Source organism: Lagenorhynchus albirostris, chromosome 10 (assembly GCF_949774975.1).
Source record: "Lagenorhynchus albirostris chromosome 10, mLagAlb1.1, whole genome shotgun sequence".
Lineage (NCBI taxonomy): Eukaryota > Metazoa > Chordata > Mammalia > Artiodactyla > Delphinidae > Lagenorhynchus > Lagenorhynchus albirostris.
The window spans coordinates 4493084-4515468 of NC_083104.1; the positions used below are offsets into that span (position 1 = coordinate 4493084).

The 22385-nt window shown below is 37.4% G+C and overlaps 1 protein-coding gene and 1 non-coding gene across 7 annotated transcripts in view; one reads left to right on the plus strand and one right to left on the minus strand.

Moving 5' to 3' along the window:
• Positions 1–22385, plus strand: part of TMCC1 (transmembrane and coiled-coil domain family 1) — a 219614-nt gene that overhangs the window by 76355 nt on the left and 120874 nt on the right. The window lies entirely within an intron of this gene.
• On the minus strand, positions 10956–11059 carry LOC132528279 (U6 spliceosomal RNA). The gene has a single exon (XR_009543162.1). It is a non-coding gene; the product is annotated as a U6 spliceosomal RNA (small nuclear RNA).

Below are 22385 nucleotides of genomic sequence, written 5' to 3' on the forward strand. Positions count from 1 at the left end.
GCACTGTTGGTGGGAATGTAAATTGATACAGCCACTATGGAGAACAGTATGGAGGTTCCTTAAAAAACTAAAAATAGAACTACCATGTGACCCAGCAATCCCACTACTGGGCATGTACCCTGAGAAAACCATAATTCAAAAAGAGTCATGTACCACAATGTTCATTGCAGCTCTATTTACAATAGCCAGGGCATGGAAGCAACTTAAGTGTCCATTGACATATGAATGGATAAAGAAGATGTGGCACATATATACAATGGAATATTACTCAGCCATAAAAAGAAATGAAATTGAGTTATTTGTAGTGAGGTGGATGGACCTAGAGTCTGTCCTACAGAGTGAAGTAAGTCAGAAAGAGAAAAACAAATACCATATGCTAACACATATATATGGAATCTAAAAAAAAAAAAAAAAAGAGTTACTTTTTAAAAAGGATCACTCTGGCTGCTGTGTGAATAGACTGCAGGGGGTTGAGGGTGGATACTCGGAGGACCTGTTAGGAGTCTGTTGTAGAATCTAGGCAAGAAAGAATGATACTGAAAGCAGGGTCTTAGCTGCCTCAAATAGAGCAGTCAGAGAGATCAAAGCAAGAGAATAACAATGGTCAGTTTGAAAGATTTTGAAGGTCCCAATAGTATGTCCCTGGAAGGCAAGTGGAGTTAATTAACAGTATGTCAAGAAAGGGATTCTCTATGAAGAAAAGAATAATGAGCTTTGATGTAGATTTTATGCAACATCATAAAACATTTTAGAAAAACTACTAAATTATTCAGCAGAGGCCCAATGAAAGAATCAAAATTTAAGGAGTTGGCAATTGAATACATGTTTTCATGACAGTAGGTTAGAGATAGGCCATGTTTTGAAGCAATGCTAAGATTCATAGTGGTTCAGAAGTCAAGTATACATTTCATGGTGTAAATTGAGATTATTTAAGTAAATGCTTTGAAATTTCAGTGTAGTACAGTTGACCCTTGAACAAAGTGGGAGTTCAGGGTGCCAATCCCCCACCCAGTTGAAAATCCACATATTGCCATCTCTGCATCAAAAACAAAGGAATTGATATAGAACGAACTTATGGTTGGGAGGGAGGGAAGGGTGGGGAGGAGGGTTAGTTGGGGAGTTTGGGATTGACATGTTCACAGTGCTATGTTTGGAATGGGTGACCGACGGGGATCTACTGTGTAGCACGGGGAATTCTGCTCAGTATTGTGTGGCAACCTGATTGGGAAAAGGATTTGAGGGGGGGGAAATGATTTATAAAGTGTAGAACTGCCTAAAACACCAAACCAAAACAAAAAACCCCATAAAACCCCCAAAGGAGTTGATAAATTACTCACCCAAGGACAGGAAGCTGAAACAGTTTGGTTTGGGTAGAATCCGGACTCAAACCCTAATTCTTTTGAATTCACTATTGTGATCTCTAATCAAACACAGACTTTCCCCCCACACTTAGTTAAAGATCTGTAGGATGAAAATACAGGTGCTATATTTATTGAAAAAAATCCACATGTAAGTGGACCTGTGCAATTCAAACCCCTGTTGTTCAAGGGTCAATTGTATATAAATGTGCCACAGTGTTAGGCTAGTGTTATATTTAAAAATAACGTGGTGTCATCAGAGGAGAAATGGACAGTAGAGTTAGAGGAGAAAGGAGGCCTGCTAATTCAGGGTAGTTTAATTTGGTTCAATTCCCTCAAGTTTTTTATATTGTAATTGTTGTTTTATGATGAGTCAAACTTGTAAACACTCAGGTTACTTGTAACATTATAAAGCCAAATTCTGTACCTCATTCTCAAATAGAAGAGTGTAAAATGATTGATTAAAATGTGCTTGATTATAATGGAAAATAGTGTTAAAAAAAAAAGCTTCTGTCCTTGATTTGCCATTTACTAGCACGTGATTTTAGGGAAGTCACTTAACTATCTCATCTTTAGTGCTCCTGCCCATTTTTTTCTTTGTTTATGATGTGGAATATGAAAAATTGTATAGATGAAAGTGCAAGCCTGGTTAAGCATACTAAAGGCTTTCATGGTGATAGTTTAGATGCTCTTCTGTTATATATTGTATAAAATACCGTGGGATCAGAAATGTTTTCCCCCTATGTATGTTTGTTTGTACATTTGTTCAGTATTGTTTATAGAGTGTTTGACCTAGCATTGTTTTAGGTTAGGGATCTGCAGACTTCTTCTGTAAAGAGTCATTTAAATATTTTTGACCATGTGGTCTGTCTTGCAACTACTCAACCATGTTGTAGCATGAAAGCAGTCACCCATAATATGTAAATGAATGGGCATGCCTGGGTTTGACTGTGGTGAACAGTATCTGGGCCTTGGCCCATACTTTGCCCACCACAGTTTTAGGTGCTAAGAATATATGAGTGAATAAAACAGACAAAAATGCTCGCCCTGGTGAAGTTTAAGAGGAGGTAAACAAAACATATAAGTAAAATGCACAATATGACAGTTGTGAAAGAAGATAAAGAATTCTAGGGTAGGAAATTTTAAGCAGAGTGATCGGGGAAAACCTCACTGATACATGAGCAAAGACCTGAAGGATGTGAGGAGATAACTAGGGAAAGAGCAGACCAGGCAGAGGGAAGAGCAAAGGGGAAGGTCCCAAAGGCCTATACTATAAAGAAATTTTATTGAAATTGGATTTTGGGGGGCATTGTTTAGGGGAGAAAATGATAATGCACATCAAGGCCGTAAGTCATAGCCTCCTGTCTACATGTGCCAGATAGGTGAGGAGCAATACTTAGAATAGTTCTTACCAATGAGAATTTGAGCTGTATGCATTATTTAAACTTATGTTGTATGGTTTAAGTGTTAGTACTTTTCATTTTGTTAAAAAACAAAGTTCAACTGAGCAAATTTAAGGATCTTACTGACTTTATTCAATGATTCATGAATTGGACAGCCTTCAGTCTAAGCAAATAGAAGGAACTCTGAAGAGCTGTACAAAATGAAAGACTTTTATAGGCCGAAGGGAGCAGGAACAAGGAAGTTATACTAGGCAAAAAAGTATATTGGTTATTGCTAGATTACTTTCCCTGTAGAAGATGGCAGGGGTTACCTAACTAGTGCTGATCAGGCAATTCCTGATTGGCTGGTTTGAGTCCATTTCTGGGAGAGACAAAACTGTAATTTAGTTCTCAGTTTGACGATGTGAGGATTAGCATAAGTGACTCCATTTGGGGCCTGTTGTCTTGTTTTTAACAAGCTTACTGTGCTTAGATGTAGCTTTTAGAATAGTCAAGTTGCCTAGTCTAAGGTGTAGTTTCAGGTCACTCTTCTAAAGTGTGTTTGTCCTCTTTCTCATTTTCTATTTATGTACATATATGAATACACACAAATGTTTATAGTATTCAAACACATTTCTAAATACATAAATTAAAATTATCTTTTTTATTAAATGAGACCTATCTTTACAACAGATACTTTTATCCCACCAACAATTATCCCTTAAGTACTCCTCAGTTGGAGATTGGCACTTTGAGAGAGATGAGAGCTACATATAAATCATGTTACAACCTTGTTTTCAGAGACCTCACAGTCTTGTTGGGACAGCAAGATTTATGTTAAGTGGCAATTAAAGAAGCAGTGTGATGTGGTATAATCAAGCCCAGAAGTCAGGAGCGTACAGTTTTGGGTTCTAAGAATGCCTTATTTCTGTTTTTTTTTATATCAGCGTGACCTTAAACAAATTAAATTCTCTAGGTTTCATTTCCTTCATTTTCAAGATGAGATCATTGTACTAAATAATATTTAAAGTTACTTCTAATTTGAAAATTAGAAGCAGGATAAAGTGATGACATGTTTACAACTGAGGTGGTTGATCCAATCACTGTAGGCTCTACTTGGCCACCTAAGAGGTCTGAGGCTACTAATATCTATAGCATATTATAACCTTTTCTCATCAGTTAAAAGCTTTGTTAGAGAACACTCTATAATCAGCTGTTACTGAAATTAAGGACAGTAGAAGTTCCTAGAAGGGAGCGCTAAGTATGGGGTCAAGTTGTTGACGGGGGCTTTATAGAGAATGTGCTCCTTGGAGATGTTTTAGGAGTATGAAGCACACTCAGTATAGATCTTCTCCATTGTAAGACAGCACAATACATGCAGATTTCATGTTTCAAAATAGCTGAGATATGCTTTTAAAAAGAAGAAGAATCAATTCCTCTTTCTTCTCCGCCATCCTGTGTGCGGTTGAATTTGCTCCTTGCCATGTCTTCTCGCAAACTTTCAGGGTCAAGCGATTCCTGGCCAAGAAACAAAAGAGAATTGTCCCATTCCCCAAAGGATTCGAATGAAAGCTGATAATAAAATCAGGTATGTCTCCAAGAGAAGACATAGGAGAAGAACCAAGCTGGGTCTGTAAGGAGCCCCACACATGGGATGGCACACATATTTATGCTGTGTCAGGGTCACTTGCATCTTACCATATCACTCTGAAAACATCACTACCATCAGAACAGCTGGATGTGTTTTATTGGGAAAATCATTTTTCTCTTTGTGTCAGTGTTTCTGCACTAGTGTTTGGCTCAGTAATAAATATGTGAGACCTTTACAAAAAAAAAAAAAAAAAAGGGAAGAAAAAGAAGAAGAAGAAACCCCAATTGTGAGCCTCTCAAGAGTTAGGACCATGTGCTAGTTATCTTTATTTATACCCCACATAGAACCCTAGGGCCTAACCAGTATGAGGACCAGTAAGAAATTTAGAGGAAGTAATGAAAGATAAGATTGGAAGAGCATATGATTATATATAGCTGATTTCTAAAATTTCAGTTTAGGGTAGGTCTTTGATTTAGCATATTGAATGTGAAACAATAATTTTGATGATGTGATTGGATATAGGGACCCCTCATTATTTTTGAAAGGGGGGTTGCTTGTTGAAAATATCATATTTGCTTTTTTTAAATAGTTATGTTCAAGGTGGAATGAAATAAGAAAAAAAAGCTGAGGTAACAGGGAGCTCAGCTAAGAAGTTGCTGCCTTGTATTATAAGCATCCACCAACTTCTAAGACAACATTCAAGTGTGAAGGGAAACTTTGAGGTTAGTGATCCTGGTTCTCTATTTAAAGGTTACTATCACTTCAGAGCTCACTGTATCACTTCCCTGTTTATAGATGAATTTAGAAAAAGTAATATACCTTTATTAGGCTGCAGTTAGGGAAGTTTCATGGGCTGCTTTCAGTTTGGACAGAGAGAAAGGGAATTTTTTTTGCCACTTTAATATTTAATTTTATTATTCATGATGGTTATTACATTTGTTTGAAGATCCATAAAATTGATTTTCTACCCACTGGGAAATAAATGGGCTATTTAAAACCACAGGCCACAAACAAATCTCCTGAGGTGCATGAGAGCACATTTCTCTCAAGAAAGGGAATTTTTTGGTAATGCCTGGCTGAATCTGGAGATTAGAGAAAAGAGGAAAGGGTTGAGGCAGGCAGGTGAGGTAGAAGGAGAGAGGTAGGTTTACTCTTCCTGTTGTAACTCCCACTTTTTGGTGGCTAAGAGCCCAAAATGTTGGGATGATTTCACACTGAATAATAGTCTGAACCACCTTTGATAGAATTATGGTTTCCAGGCCTACGTGTGGATTTTCCATACAGTGGGACTACATAGCTGTGGGCAGGGCTCAAGGGAAAGGCACCACCTGTCACCTTCCTCCTGTACTGGAGGTCCCACGCAGCACCGCCCCAGCTGCTTACACTGCTTCCACACTGGCACCTCAGGAGCAGCAGGAGCTTCAGACGTCTTTCCCCATTGGCCCGTATCTCCACAAGGTGGGATCGGGCCTAAGCAGGCCCGGAAGGACTTCCCAGCTGAGGCCAACGCTGGAAAAGGCGCGCAGAGCTCAGCACCCGCTGCTGTCTGGAGTTCATCTTTGAATTACCTCTCAAAAACCCATTCCTTCTCATTCTTACTCAGTAACAAATAATTTGTAGACTTAAGAGTTTGTGAATTATCCAGCGTTTATAAATAAGGAACTCTATCCTCTGTGGTAAATTGCACCAGGATGACATTCTGCTCTGTTCAAATGAAAGGGAGATTTGTAAGATTGAATTAATTGAGCTGCAAGCAAAACCAGAAGGCCCAGGTGTAATGTTCTCCCATGGGGGAAGAAATGAGATGATGGGAAGGGTAATTCCTGTTGCTGACCACAAGGTGGTGCCCCTAGACCAGGAGAAGTAGGTGGAAGTGAGGGGATGACTCCTACTGACAGGCCATTAATAATGACGGGATTATACCTTGAGAAGTAACTACTACAGGGAATCGTTAGGATATGGGCTGGATTGAGTAGTGACTATTATATAGTGGTAGGTGCTCTTTTAAAATACTGAACTGAATTGATAACTATGGAAATGGAATAGACAACAGTAGAGTAGGTAGAATTTAATGACAATGTTAGAATTTAAAATAGTTAAAGACAAACAAAATTTAAAACCCAAAGATATGCTTGGGAGAACTAGTAAAGTAATGTCTGTTTTCCTAAAAAACAGTTGAAAATTGTAGTTTTTAAATGAAAACCAATACAGATCTCTCTTTTTTGTGTATTTAGTGTCAGTTAGGTAGCTGATGCTGTTAAGGGAATATTTTATTCCCTATCAAGGGAATCATATGGGAATGCAAAAGTAGGAATAAGTTAGAGATGAAGATGTATTTTGGCTTTTTAGTTGTTCTCCAGTAAAGGTACTTTATAGAACAAAACTTGCGTGCCAAAGGAAGTAACTTTTAGGTTTATTGACCCTAGCTTAGATGTCCAGAATGTGTATGTTTCTTTTAATATAGTATATTTATGTAGTGACCTAAAAGATATGTTTATTATCCTTAATGATCCTATGTTGACTTTTAATATGGTTGTCCTAAGAGTGGAATTGAAGGTATAGATAGGATGTTCTTGACCTTGCTAAGTTTATCATGCACAGTTATCATCATAGGGATGCCTCCTCAAGTTTTGTTTGGTTTTGTTTTTTAAATCTGAGTTGTATTCCTTCTGTTCCAAGCAGCAGCTTTTGTGAGAACGCTCAACATAATGCAAAGTCAAGTTCACTCTTTAAGTTAAATTTAACCTCCTTTTCCTTTATATTGCAAAATAAATAGAGTCTTGAGAGTAATTAGACCTGTAAAGGAACGTATTGTAGTATGTGACTTAACTTCTGCTTTCCCCTTTTATTCACAAGGGATTTGAGTACTTTACCAATAGCCTTGAATCTTAGGAGTGGGGGAGAATTTTAGCACTCAAAGTCCACTACTCTTCTGTTTATCCAGAACACTGATACAAGGATTTGTCTTGTGACTGTTAGCTTCCAAAGACTTATAGGTAAATAAATAGGCAGAAGGACAGACCAGGATTGTGTATTATAGAAGATAATCACTAGAACAGATTGGTTTTTCTTCAGCGATCATAGTACAGCATTTTATCTAAAGAAAGATAGGCAACTTTGGCCAGTTAGCATAATATTGGGCTTTAGTAAGTGTTTGTTAAAAACTGACTTATTTTGATGTTACCTCATTATGTCCTGTGATCTTGTCAGTCAGCGGGAGCAGACCGGATTTCACTTTTGAGCTTTCATACTTCAGGGTCAGCGTATATTTATTATGCATTAATTTGTGTCTCTCATTTTATGTATAGTTAGACTTTGAAAACATCTTTTTTTCCTAAATAGAATCATTTAAAATATATAAAATATGTTTGATTTCAAAAATTAATATTATGACAAATCCCTTTGTAAAAAGGATTAGCAAGGATTTATTGGTTTATATATTATAAAAATATTCATATCTTCAGCCCAAGATCAAGTCAAATATTTATTAAGAACTGACAATTACATTTTATTTTATCACGGTAACATCTTACTAGAGTGAGGAGCCCTGACACAGATTTCGATATTGTAATAACAAGGAAGCTAAGAATTTAGAAACCTTCGGATACAAAATGAGTCCCTTGCAACACAAATGATTTTCAGTCAAAAGATCACTGGCTATTGCCAGGTGATTAGCAAAGACTCAGAGACTGTTCAGCCTTTGGGCTAATCCTAATCAGGCTCCTCATTTTACAGGTCCAAAAATGTTAAAACCTGCCTGAGGTAATGCAGCTAAGTTATGAGTGATATCAGGACCAGATCCCTGGGTTCCTTCTGATTCTGTGTTCAGCATTCTCGCCTCTTTATCCTGTTGACTATGTCAAAGAATTGAAGAACACCAGTTCTGCCATGTAGGGGACAAGAAAAGGGGACAAGAAAGTTTTTCCTTTTTCCAAACATTGGTAACTTAGATAAGCTTTTTGAATGAGGACAGAAATCTAAGAGCAGTGACAAAGGCTGATTTCAACACTACCCTTGTTTGGTTTCTTATGTTAATACTTTTAAATAACTCTTGTCATCTTTTACAGTAACGATGGAAATAGAATACTGTAATGATTCCCTAGAGTTATTTTAATACTGTTTATAATTAAAATATGAGCAATGACATTCTGGACTCTCAGATATCTAAATAAAATAATAAGGAAAAGTGTATTAATTGTATATAGTATGTAAAATAAGGCCTCTTCTATTTAGTTAGATAGGCAGTTAAATAGCCTCCATGGAGCTATTTCTGCATTGTGAGGTTGAGACTGGGGTGGAAAAGAGAGTTCATACTTAAAGTCTAATATTAACCATAACATAATTCGCAGAATTATAGTTAAGGGATGAAGGTGAGAACTATCCTTTATCATCTTTCTTATGGCCTTAAGATACCAAGAAACCTGCCCTGAGAATACTGAGGGTTTGTTTTTTTTTTGCTGCATTGGGTCTTCGTTGCTGCACCTGAGCTTTCTCTAGTTGTGGCGAGCGGGGGCTACTCTGTGTTGTAGTGCACGGGCTTCTCATTGTGGTGGCTTCTCTTGTTGCGGAGCACAGGCTTTAGGCGTACGGGCTTCAGTAGTTGCGGCACACGGGCTCAGTAGTTGTGGCTCATGGGCTTAGTTGCTCTGCGGCATGTGGGATCTTCGCGGACCAGGGCTCGAACCCGTGTCCCCTGCATTGGCAGGAGGATTCTTAACCACTGCGCCACCAGGGAAACCCAAGAATACTGAGTTTTAATGACTCATTTGATAATTGAGAATCTTTTCCGTGTAGTTGGTAGTAGTCTTTGCAAGAATGTTTTATGGAAGTGACTTTGTTTTAATATCATTGTATGAGATCATACTCAGCTTTTTGAGTATCTGGTGTAATTTAAATTACACATCCACATTGTGTAATTTAAGTTGCATGTCAGCTTTTTGAGGTAGGTCTGATCTCCTTTTTTACAAATGAGGTAAGTAGGGCTTAGGGAAAATTTTAAATTTGCCTAAGACTAGTGAGCTTACATGGCTGAGTCTAAGTCGCTTGCTCGACTCTACTAAGCACAGGTGCCTTAATATTGTAAGTTTGTTATCATGTAGTTAGTGTGAAGAGTATAATATAAGGGCATAGAGTGTAGAAAATCTTAGAAGGCTCTAGACTGCCAAAAAATTGGTAACCTCCCAACCGGTTGGAAGATACATCTAAGTAGACTAATTTTCCTGAAACACCTAAGGAAAAAAATTAAACAGTTGGTCTTAATGATTAAATTAAAACAAGATTTGAAGTCTGATAATCAACTCTTATGTTAGAAATGAATAAAGTAGGAATTTAACTAAAAGAAAGAAGTGTTTCTCATTTTCATATCTATGTCAAAAGACCACAGTGAAATTGCTCAAAGTCCAAAAGTAACCACAGTCTTAATAACCTCCACTGTTTTAAAAGTAGGAAATGAGGGGCTTCCCTGGTGGCGCAGTGGTTGAGAGTCCGCCTGCCGATGCAGGGGACGCGGGATCGTGCCCTGGTCTGGGAAGATCCCACATGCCGTGGAGCGGCTAGGCCCGTGAGCCATGGCCGCTGAGCCTGCGCGTCCAGAGCCTGTGCTCCACAACAGGAGAGGCCACAACAGAGAGAGGCCCACATAATGCAAAAAAAAAAAAAGAAAGTAGGAAATGAGAAGTAATTGACTGATTTATCTTTGCCTCCAGGTAATCTGACTGGTGGCAGGTAACATGGCAGTTAGTAGCAATGATTATTTTTAATTGTGTTTTTTTCTTGCCATCCCCTGCCCTGCCACATTTCTATAGCCATCTGGAGGGGTAAGGCAAGAGTGCTGGAGCATTGTCCTAAGAAAGTTCTACTTCTTTTTTTAAGCCTTGAATTAACACAACATCTTAAATTGGGGGGTACTTCTACAGTCATTAAGCTTGGTAACATTCTCCCCAGGTGGTTGTCTGGGCTCCCAAAGAAGCCCATTCTACTTGTGGATGCCTCTGTTAGGCAAATCTAACATGTTAAACCAAAATCTGGTTCCTTGTATTTCTCCAGTTAGGGCCAATCAGAATGTGTACTGCCTCTGCAGGTATGAATTGCTTTGGCAGTGTGTTGTCTCTGAATAGTCCCTTCTAGAGGCTAATAATCCGTAGTCCTTGGGATATTCTTTTTTAGTTTTTAATTCAACAAATATTTATTTATCCAAGCATTCTAAGTGTAGAATGCAGTAGTGAATCCTCGCGAACACTGTACTGTGAAGTTATCTCTATATCATAAGTGAGGAAACAAAAAATTGAGGTTGAAGTGATTGTCAAGTTCACACAACTTGTAAAAGTTTATTGGATATCAGAACCAAGTCTTTCTAGCTCCAAAAGTCATGCTTTTGACCACTACCCTTTGCTGCTGTGGGTCTTGCCAAGAAAAATCTTGTAGCCATCAGTAAGGCCTGGAGCAGATAGCTCAAAGAGAAAACTGACCTAAAGAATGGCCTTCTAGCTATGAGATTCTGGGCTGCCAAATGAATTTGGAATCTCCCTGGGCTCTACCAGGAAGCTCCAAATCAGGAAGATTCTTGGCAGTCACAGATTTAAATTTGTGGTTTAAACAATTCACTAAGGACCCTAGAGGCCCATGAAAAATATGGAGCGCTTCACGAATTTGAATGTCATCCTTTTTCAGGGGCCGTGTTACTGCACTCTGTGTTCCAATTTTAGTATATGTGCTGCTGAAGCAAGCACTAGGGTGTTCTTTCACATTGTAATTTTGAATACTTAGTCACACTGGTCCATCAACTCTTGGTTGTTCTAGTTCTTCGGTAATTCTTAAATGATGGTCTCCAGAACAAAATACAACGTCCATATATGGTTACAGTGGTGACTAGAGCTTAGCTATTGCTTTTCTAATTCTAAGGTCTTATATGCTTCTTTTAATATACACAGCTCTATTTTGAAGCTGTTTTTCCTTTTTGCAGTTTGACTTATTTTTCATATCATCTTTGATTTTCACCTGGTGAAAATCATAGAATTTAATTCAGAGCAGTTGAAAATTTTGTAGATAGTGCTTTAAAAATATAGATGCTCAGTAATTTTGAGAATGTTAGAAGACTTTTCTAGTGAACTTTTTGTTTTGTCTTAAAAAAAAAATTCCCAGCTCAAAATAATAGAAATTTCAGCCTCTGAAGTTGTAATAAAGTATCTCTCAGAAAATCAGAAGTGATGATATGGATTGGTCTGGGTCTGTAGGGCCCTAAGAGGAAGAAATTCTTGTTAGCAATTTACTTATTTTCAGGATAGTAAGATAGCAAATGTTCCTTTTCCACCATATTTGTGATTTTATGATCTTCTTAGATGTCACATAGTTTTTTAAAAAATAATATTCTGAAGAGCTGGCACTTCTGTTTAAACTGTTAGAAAAGTTTGATCCTACAGTGCAAAGTTGTAATCTGGAAAGCAGTATTTGACATTTGAATATTGCTGTCCTGGTTTGGGGGTGAATTTTTTTAGTTTAAGAGAAATTCCCAGATTTAATTTCTGAGCTAGAGTCTTAATCAGTTGTTGACAATTTAATTTGAACTTAAAGTTTCTTTTTAGCAAAAATCAGTACTAGGGAATTAATTCATTCCCTAGCTTACTTGGGAAAGATGTTTTTAGAAAGCTTTACTACCACTATTTCTAGAGGCCCTCTGTTGGTACCTTCTGGTACTGCTGAGAGTATTTAATGAAATTGCTAATTCTTCTGCATTGTACTAGTGATTCTTACTGGCTGCAGTGTATTTTAAACATAATTTTCTTGGTTAACCCTAATAATAATCCCAAAGTCTTATTTTTAATTACCAATCTTGTTTTGGAGCTAATTTTTAACAAATGTTGGCACAAATTCTGAACTTTTGCAGAGACCCTGTGGTTGGTAAATAACTTCAGGATTTTTACTTTGGTCAATAAGGTTGTTTTGGTTTTAAATAACAGAAAGTAGACAATGTGCTGTGAAAACCTAATTTTTTTTTTTTTTTTTTTTTTTTTGCGGTACGCGGGCCTCTCACTGTTGTGGCCTCTCCCGTTGCGGAGCACAGGCTCCCGACGCGCAGGCTCAGCGGCCATGGCTCACGGGCCCAGCCACTCCGCGGCATGTGGGATCTTCCCGGACCGGGGCACGAACCCGTGTCCCCTGCATCGGCAGGCGGACTCTCAACCACTGCGCTACCAGGGAAGCCCTGAAAACCTAATTTAATTTAAATGTGCTCGTCTTTCTAAAGGTGCTAGATATAGTGATTTTCCAAAGACTCATTCATTATTCCCTTGCCTTCTTTTTAGAATACTACTCATGACAACATGAACAAATAATAAAGCATTTTGATAGTGTGCTCTAAACAGTAATGTACTTGAAAACTAATTTCAAGGATAACAGTATTTTCAATGTTAATTGAAATGGACTTGGTATGTTCTGGGGGTCACTTACAATATTAAGATTTTGGAGAATCCAGCTTAGGCCTTTAAAGGTAGATAAATTCAGTCAACTTAGTTTGAATTTTTAGATTTAGGTTGGAGGGATAATGAAAGATATCCTCACAGGTCTTTATCCCCTCTCTGGGCGTGTGTGTATGTTTGTACGTATGTATAAGTGTATGTGTACGTGTACACAATTGCCACACGCCTGGTGTAAGCTTGATGGAGAGTTGGATAGTCCATTTCTTTGCCACTAGTTCTGCACTCTTTTGCCAAGAAACTCACTTTATTATTTTGATATTTTGAAAGATTATTTGGGTGCCCTTAAGGTCTGATGCTGAACATTTATTTATACATGGTTGGTGATACACTGTTTATGAGTATTTAATATCTATTAAAAATTCATAATCACATAGGTAGGCCTCCTATGACCTAATTTTTAAAAAAAATAACGGAAAGTTCATTAACTGTCTAGAGTAGTGGCCTCCAAATTATTTTGCTCACCCACACCTTTTAGTGTATCTCTAATGTTTTTATATTTTATGTATTTTAATATTTTATATAATTGTTCCTGTATATTATATATCTCATATAACACAAAAATAGATATGAAAGGGATGAATAAAAAATATAAATGAAAGTTATAATGTTTTCTTTCCATGACTCATTGATTGTCTTGTATACACACTGGGGTGCATGTATCCTGTATTCAGGCCAAAATTAAAAGTCAGGATAATTTCCCTCTAAAGAATTTTTGGATAATATGAAAATCATTTGTACTTGTCTGAGAAATATGACACTAGTACAATATAAGAACAAATTTTACAGTAGAACTGTCCAGTTTTGAGGTAGGCTGCCTTGGGGTGATCAGGCAAAGGCTGGAGAACCACACATCATGCATGTTGTAGGAAAAATCCACGACTCCAATCGAGAGTTGGACGAAACGACTTCTGATATTTCTTCTAAGATTCTGGGAGTACAGATAGGAATTCATAGGTTGAGCACTTAAATTTAAAACACTGCGGGGAAGTTAGGCTGTGAATGAAGATCTGGCTCAGGAGTATGCTAGGAAGTTGTTGAACTTCATCCAAACCTCTGCTCAGCTCTTCTGCTGTCACCTTTAGAAATCTGAAGGTTTCTGATTCTCAAGCCATCTCTACGTAGGAAAAAGTATTAAGGTTTCTTTCAAGCCTATAGCCTGACTAAATGGGAGAGTAAATATATAAGCTACAAGGGATTCCAACAATGGACTTTATCATTTACTCCGCTTCATTATATCAAAGAGAGAGAAATGAAAACAAGTTTAGAATAGATGAGCAAATATTTTAAAGTGTATAGTATCACAGATGGCTTAGTAAATATGTTTCGATTTGTTAAATTCCGTGTAGCATATATAAGTACTATTTCATTAAAGTTAGTCTGTTCTGCAGTAGAACTTGAACAGCTTCATCTTTTAAACCTCAAAATTCTATCACCTTAAAAACAAAAACCTTAGCTTCTCCCTAAACTCCCTTTTTTGTTTTCTGTGAGGGGATGGTTGGTTTGTGAAATGCAACTAACAAAGGTAAGTGAGCAGTAAACCTACAACTTCTTCACTATACATATCTTGATTTGAGTATTGTGAATGTGACTCCAGTGCTATAGAGTACCTGCTGAAGTTTTTTTGCTGTGGTGGTGGATTTCTTCTTTCCTGGTTTATATAATACCCTGTTCTCTCTCATTGTTAACACAGAGGCAAAAGCCCTTCTGCACCAGTGAATCTAAAAGTGATACTGGAATCACCAAAATTTGAGATTTTTTTTTTCGTAATGGCTGATCCTGTATTTATTGAGAAGATTTGCATCTCAACAGCACTTTTCTCTTAACAATGTAAAAATCACGAAATGAATGAAAGGCCGTAAGAGTGAAAGAGAGCCCTAATTCTGATCTATTTATTTCTGAGCATTTCTTTATAAGAAGTTTAATAGTGGACTAGTGCTTCAGAGGAACTGAAGATTGGTATAACCTCCCCCATATGGATGCTCTGTGGAAAATGTTTTCTAGGACTTTACCAAAATAGAGGCTTATTAGAACATATACAATCTTAGGGAACATACTCTTGGTTTATTAGTAAAAGCCTCCTGTTAAGCAGTTATGCAAATGCACATTTAAATAACCACCGTAGGACTAGAATATCTTAAACTTTGCTTTCTGGCTTAAGCTCACCACAGGCTTTCCAAAAACATTAGACTTGTTTTCAATGATCGTAGATGGTTCAGGTCACAACTGTACATTCTTCTAGCAAAAGAACAGGGTCCAAGTTTTCTACTCCTTGGAACTGTTGTCTGATGCAAGAATGCAAAACAGCTGAAGAAAATAATCTACCCCATTTTGTTACTGTTAAGTGCGATTGTTATGACTTGAAATGTTTCTTTGATAAGGTTTCTTCCATTTTCCATATTCCTTGGTTATCATACTTTGTCTTTACATGAATTGTGATGAGTTACACTGAACATAGAATCAAATTAAGTTTAAGTAGATAAATATGCGTGAGATTAATATATTCTTCCTAGGGATGTTTGCCCAGAGGGCCTTAGGGTATAAGGTGACCTTGCTTAAGTTTCTTTGCATAAAGATAGAATTCAGCCTATTTTCTAATTATCAGAAGTTTAGCTTTGTGAGAGTGGGAATAAAGGTTTATGATCTGATTATAGCTCAGGAGAATTTAGGCCACAGTATAAATTACCTGCCTTGGGTCTACCTACTAGTTTGTGATACGTATTCCTTGTTGTCTGCTTACAGTTCTGTCTCATTATCTTCTGTTGCATTAGGATACAGAGGTTTGTAGGTTGGTACAGAGATCAAGATAAGCTTGACTTTTTTACATCTTTTTTTTTAATCTTCATTGGAATATAATTGCTTTACAATGTTGTATTAGTTTCTGCTGTACAACAAAGTGAATCAGCTATATGTATACATATATCCCCATATTCCCTCCCTCTTGAGCCTCCCTCCCACCCTCCCTATCCCACCCCTCTAGGTGGTCACAAAGCGTCAAGCTGATCTCCCTGTGCTATGTAGTAGCTTCCCACTAGCCATCCATTTTACATTTGATAGTGTGTATATGTCAGTGCTACTGTCTCCCTTTGTCCCAGCTTCCCTCTCTCCCCTCCATTCTCTACATCTGCATTAAGTCCGTTCTCTACATCTGCATCTTTATTCCTGCCCTGCCACTAGGTTCATCAGTACCGTTTTTTTTAATTCCATGTATGTGCATTAGCATACGGTAATTGTTTTTCTCTGTCTGACTTACTTCACTCTGTATGACAGACTCTAGGTCCCTCGACTTTTACATCTTGTTTTCATCATTATGAGGATTTGTGGCTCTAGTGTTTTACTAAATAAAATCAATTGAATAAAATAAATCAGTTTCCTCATTTAGATGAGACACAGTTTGTCACATCCAGACTAACTTTACTGGGTAGTTATTTTTTTACTTTTAGTGGGATTTACCTAAAAATGAGGTTTAAAAAAAATTAACTACCCTTGAAACTGGCAAAAAATCTTTGCAAAAGACATTGATGTTTGTATAAAGGAAAAAACATTCCTATGTGTTTCTCCTTTACTACTCATACAGAACACTTCTCTGTTGGTTACCAAATGTGTGGGTTTTTTCCCCCCACACCAAGCAATTCTCTGCAGCACTAGCTGGGTGTCCTACAGTTTAATGCAATTCTGACACTATCTGAGGATAGCATCAGATCCCACAGGTCAAGGGCTAAGTCCCACAAGGCTGCCTCCCATTCCCCTTTAGTCGCCAATCACAAATCCAGGTTGTCACCTGTGCTTCTGACCAGCTGGTTCCAGAACCTCTACATGACCCACTCCTTGGGTTTGATTAATTTACTAGAACGGATAAAAGAACTTGAGAAAATATTTTACTTACTACACTACAGCTTTATTACAAAAGGATGTAACTCAGGAACAGCCAGATGGAAGAGATGCATAGGGAAAGGTATGTGGGATGAGACTTAGAGCTTCCCTGCCCTCTCCCAGGACCTCCGTGTGTTCACCAACCTGGAAGCTCTCCAAATCCAGTGGTTCAGGGATTTTTATGGAAGCGTCATTACATAGGCATGATAGATTAAATCGTTGGCCTCTGGTGACTGAGTGTAATCTCTAGTCCCTCTTTCCTTCCCTGGGGTAGGGGTTGGGTTGGGTGGGATGGGATGGACTGAAATCACATGGTTTGGTTCCCCTGGTAACTAGCCGCCAGGTTACCTAGGGGCTTTATAAAAGTCACCTCATTAGCACAAATTCAGGTGTAGTTGAAAGGGGTTTGTTATGAATAATAAGACACCCATTTCACCTTTATACTCTGAAGCTATTTTAGGAACTGAGGACGAAACACCAAATATTATAACAAGACGCTCCCATTGCTTTTACCCTTAAGAATTCCAAGAGTCTTGGGAGCCATGATCTAGGAACCATGGACACAAGACCAAAATAGACATGTATTGTAAATCACAATATCATATGTTCAATGTGAAAAATAACAAAAGCCATTCTTTTTTGTGTAATTTGAATGTTTTAATTATATGTTTTTCTATAGATACTGTCTTTTATCTCTCTTCTTTAAGATTTGTACCCTTGTGATTTTTTTCTTCCTGTTAGTTTGCATCTCTTGTCATTCACTGTCTGTGGCTTCACAATTCAGTATTGTCCTAGTACCATTTTTTTGTGCTCTGGACGCGCAGGCTCAGTGGCCATGGCTCACGGGCCCAGCCGCTCCGCGGCATGTGGGATCTTCCCGGACCGGGGCACAAACCCGTGTCCCCTGCATCAGCAGGCGGACTCTCAACCACTGCGCCACCAGGGAAGCCCCCTAGTTACCATTTTTAAAATCACAGCTGGAAACACTGAAAAGCATTCTGATAAAGGAAGACTGAATTGTGACTTTAGGGCAACAATAAGCTACAGGAACAAATGATGTTTAAAAAATTAATTTTATTTCAATATGTGTTTGTGTCTTTGGTCCTTCAGAGAATTGTTGAAACCAAGAATTGAAAAGTCGCAGACTTCCGCTTTTCAACATAGAAGTATAAAATATTTTACTTGCTTGCAAATCTGCTATTTTACTTTTTTTTTTTTTTGGCTGCTCCATGTAGCTTGTGGGATTTCAGTTCCCTGTCCAGGGATCGAACCCTGGGCCCTTGGTAGTGAGAGAGCAGAGTCCTAACCACTGGATCGCTAGGGAATTCCCTTACGTTTTTTTGTGAAGAAGTATCCATAGACTCATTTACTGCCATCTTTCTCGTTCTCAGAGCTCTCACAAACAAGTATTTTCTTCAGTATATCTAACCCAAGGAAAAGTTATTTTAATTTTTATGTTTATCAAACAGCCATGCTGTACAAGGTTCTAATAACTGGAACTCTTGATCCTATTTCCTACTTTCCTCAGGCAACCATATTTAAACTTTTAAGTTTTTATTCTGGAATATGCTTAACTCTATTTTTTTCTATTTTAGATAACATCTGTTGATTTCCTATGATGAAGATGATGATGTGGCTTATCTCTCCTGCTCACATCTTACTAAGATTTTAGTTAAATTTCAATATATTGTTTACAATATCAATGTTAAATTTTTTACACCTTAACCTTATAGTATATGATTACATTTCCCTTTTTATACAATTTTTTGTTGTCTATGGAGTTAATTGCTTCAATTTTTATTGTTCTTTATAGCTGTAATTGGGTCATCTCCAGATTCTGTAAGAACTATAAATCTTCTCTCAGTACTTTCAAAAGCATCATATGTTCTTCTGTTTTATCTTTTTCTTGGTGGTATAGCTCCTGGAGCCCTCACTTCTCCTATAGTCTGAATTGATTGCTGTCCAAGACCACACACCTTTTGTCAGAATTCCTTCCTCTGTTAATAAAAGATCCCTGTTTCCTTGGTTTCATGTTGTTGTCTTTACTGACTTATTCCTTACTTTTTATGAAGCACATTCTCCATGGAGCCTTATGAAAAAGGATGCATGGGAGATCATTTTTCAGAAATTATGCTCATTTCAGATTTTCTTTATTTTACTCTAATACTTAATTTAATTGACTGGGTGTGGAATTTTAGGTTGGAAATAATTTCCCCTTAGAATTTTGTAAAGCATTGTGTCTTTATCTTCTAGCTGCTAGTATTACTAGCTTCTGGTGCCATACTGATTCGCAGTCCTCTGGGTAGCAGTTTTTAAAAGTCTTCTCTTTATCTCTGTTTTCCTGAAGTTTTACAGTGATGTGCCTTGGTGTGAGTCCTGGCATTTTTTGGTCTGTATACTGTGGGTCCTTTCAATCTGGACAACTCAAAGACTGGATCTAGAAACAGTAGTTTTAGAAAACTATCTTGCAATATTAATTTCTATTCCATCAAACCTCCCAAATTTGTTTTCACCACACCTCCCACTAACCTGCCAAGCATTTACCTGATGGGAGAAAAGCTGATTTTGTTTTAAATTTTTATTATATAATATTTTATTCATATAAAAATAAACTTATGTACTATGACACACAAGACCTGTGAACCTACCACGTAATGTAAAGAATGGGAACATTAGGGCTTCCCTGGTGGTGCAGTGGTTGAGAATCCGCCTGCCAATGCAGGGGACACAGGTTTGTGCCCTGGTCCGGGAAGATCCCACACGCAGCGCAGCGGCTGGGCCCGTGAGCCATGGCCGCTGAGCCTGCGAGTCCGGAGCCTGTACTCCGCAATGGGAGAGGCCATAACAGAGAGAGGCCTGCGTACCGCAAAAAACAGAATGGGAACATTAGAACATTACCATCACCATGTTCTTGGAACTGTATGGGATTCTCCCACTGTTGAAAGTTTTTTATTTCACTCACTTTACTTAAAAAAAAATATTTAATTACATATTGTATGTGATGCTGTTTAGTTATACTTGTTTTGGGGGCTTTATAAAATGACATTATAGCTTATGTAGTCTTCTGTGGCTTGCTTTTTACACAGAAATATTTTTCTAAGGTCGATCCATGTTATTGCATACAGTTGTAGTTCATTTGTACTGTTTATTTAATTTTCTCCCCCATTTATCTTTTTCTTAGTCAGAGGTTGGATCTCCTATTTTGTTTTGTTTCCTTATTTTCTGACTCTTTTGTATCCTGGCTTCTGGGAAATTTCCTTAAAACTTATTTTCCAGTAATTCCATTAAAATATTTCATTTCTATCATGTTTTAAATTTTTGAAGTGCTTTTCCTCTATGAAAACTTTTTTATAACAACCTATTTTTATAGGTTATGTTTTCTTTTGTGTCGAAGGATTTTTTTTTTTTTTTTTGCTTCCTATATAGTCTCTGTCTCTTCAGAGTTTCTTTCCCTTTTTCTTTTTTCCTGGGTGTTTCAGTTTCTGTCTTTTTTGTTACAGGCTTTTCTCAAGTATCTTTCTTGCCATGGCTTTGTCTTCGTATTTGAGGGAGGCATTGAAATGTTGTGGGAAGCTCTTCTTTGTGAAAGGCTTGTAGGTTTATGGTTTTTTACTATGGAGTAATTAGGCAGAGACCCATTTTATTGCAGACCCCTCCACTTGTCAGTATCTGTAGGTCTTGTCTTCAGTTCTACAGTCACCTTTTCAAGAGAGAATCTTCAAACTTTTGCATTTGCTGGTGGATGAATGATGGTGGTGGTAATAGCTTGGCTGCCTTGTGGCTTAGTGCCTTCCGCTAGGAGGAAGAGGACTAAAATTCTCATTTATCAGTTTAATCCTTCTGTCCTTAGAATGGTACCTCATTCCAGCCCTCAGCTGTGTCTAGAGTCTCTCAGTCTAGAATCCTTCTCGTCCCTTGTTTCAGTCTTCCCCAGAAAATAAAACTCTGGACCAGTCACCTTCCTGTGTGTTAGGAGAATGAGCTGCTGATCTAGATCTAAGTGTTCATTATAAATACTTACAACCAATCCTTCTGTTTTCAGGCCCAACCCAATGCCCTTGTTTTTGAGTAGCCCTTGATACTTCTAAGTCTTGACCTTTCTATACTTTTGGCATAAATAGGCTTGCTTCTTGTTGGTTTCCTCACACCACCCACTACCCTGCCAAGTACTTATCTGACTGGAGAAAACCCAAAAGCTGTCATTTATTACCGGACCATCGTTTTTTCACCTCCCAGAGAGTTTTATTGACATCTCTTATTTACTGTTGTCTCCTTTCAAGTTTGCTGTGCCTTTCTGGGTATATGCCTTTTGTTATTCAATTTTAGTAGAAAGCCAAGATAAATATGTTCAGTTCTTCATGTTTAATCCATGATTCCTTTCTAAGGAAGCTTTTATTACAACAGAAACGTGAGGGACTTTGATATAGAATTGCCCTCTAAAGTCTTCTTTGTCCTCAAAGTAGAAATCAGCAAAAATTTCATTTCTACTGGTTGTGATCCAGGTTAGTCTATTTTTCAGCACATACAGAGCCTTTTGAAATATAGGGTCCCACTCTTGTAAAGTAGAAAAGGCTAGGATCCATTTGTTTCTTTCTGTAGCCACTTAAAAAATAGCATTCCTATAGCAATTTTGTAGTTATCTTCTGTCTCAGATTCTTTTTACTGGAATCAGCTAAACATGTTTAGCTGTAACATATGTTACAGCTAAACATAAAGTTCATTCTCTTTTCATTGACCTAGAGTGTCATAGACAGAATAATCTTTTTAAAATTTGAATTTGTATATTAAAGCTTAGTTTTCGAAATCCTGATTTGGGTGAAGGAAATCTAGATTAAGTTTAACCAAACTGTGGTTTTTATTATGTTTTATACTTAAGTAGTACTTTGAGCCATATGAAATTGCCAATAGTTGAGCAGTTCTAGCCTATAAAAATGGTAATTTTATGTGATTCAACATAACAAAGTTAAAAGATCTTAATAGTTTAGTTAACAGTCCTTTCTGTCCAATGTAGGAATTTGTTCTATAGCATTTTTGGAAATATTCCAGTAGGAGGAAAGGATGAGATAAAATGATAAGTAAGAGGAAGAGTTGAGGTCCCTGTTCAGTATAACTGTACGTCCAAGAGTTGCATCAGGGTTCCTGTGGTGTTCTAGAAGCTCCACACTACTGAGGCTGGAGGCTATAAATTCCATGGAGTGCCAATTAGATACACGATGCCTGTGAATTTGGACACTAACACACACTACCTGAGTACCTGGCTGCCAGGCTACAAATCTGTAGAGGATTTCAGCAAATATCAATTTAGCTGGAATAGTATCACTTAGTATTGTATATTCTGTATACAACCTTTATGTGTATTTCCTTAAGTTAGTTAAAAGTTGAACTTTAAAATGATAATATGACTGTCAGTGAGATTTAAAACATTGTAGAGATAAAATATACAACAACAATAGCAAAAAGGACTGGGGGAAGGATTGGTTTGTTTGGAAGGTGGTTAAGGTAGACTGTAACCCTATAATTTACAGGATTACCACTAAAAGGATAACACAAAATGCATAAAAAATAATAGAAGAGATTAAATGGAATATTAAAAATACTTGATGAATAGAAAAGAAGAATAAAGAACACATGGGACAAATTTAAAACAAATAGCAAGATGGAAGTAAAAAGACAGAAAAAAGACCATGCAAACACTAACCAAAAGAAAGCT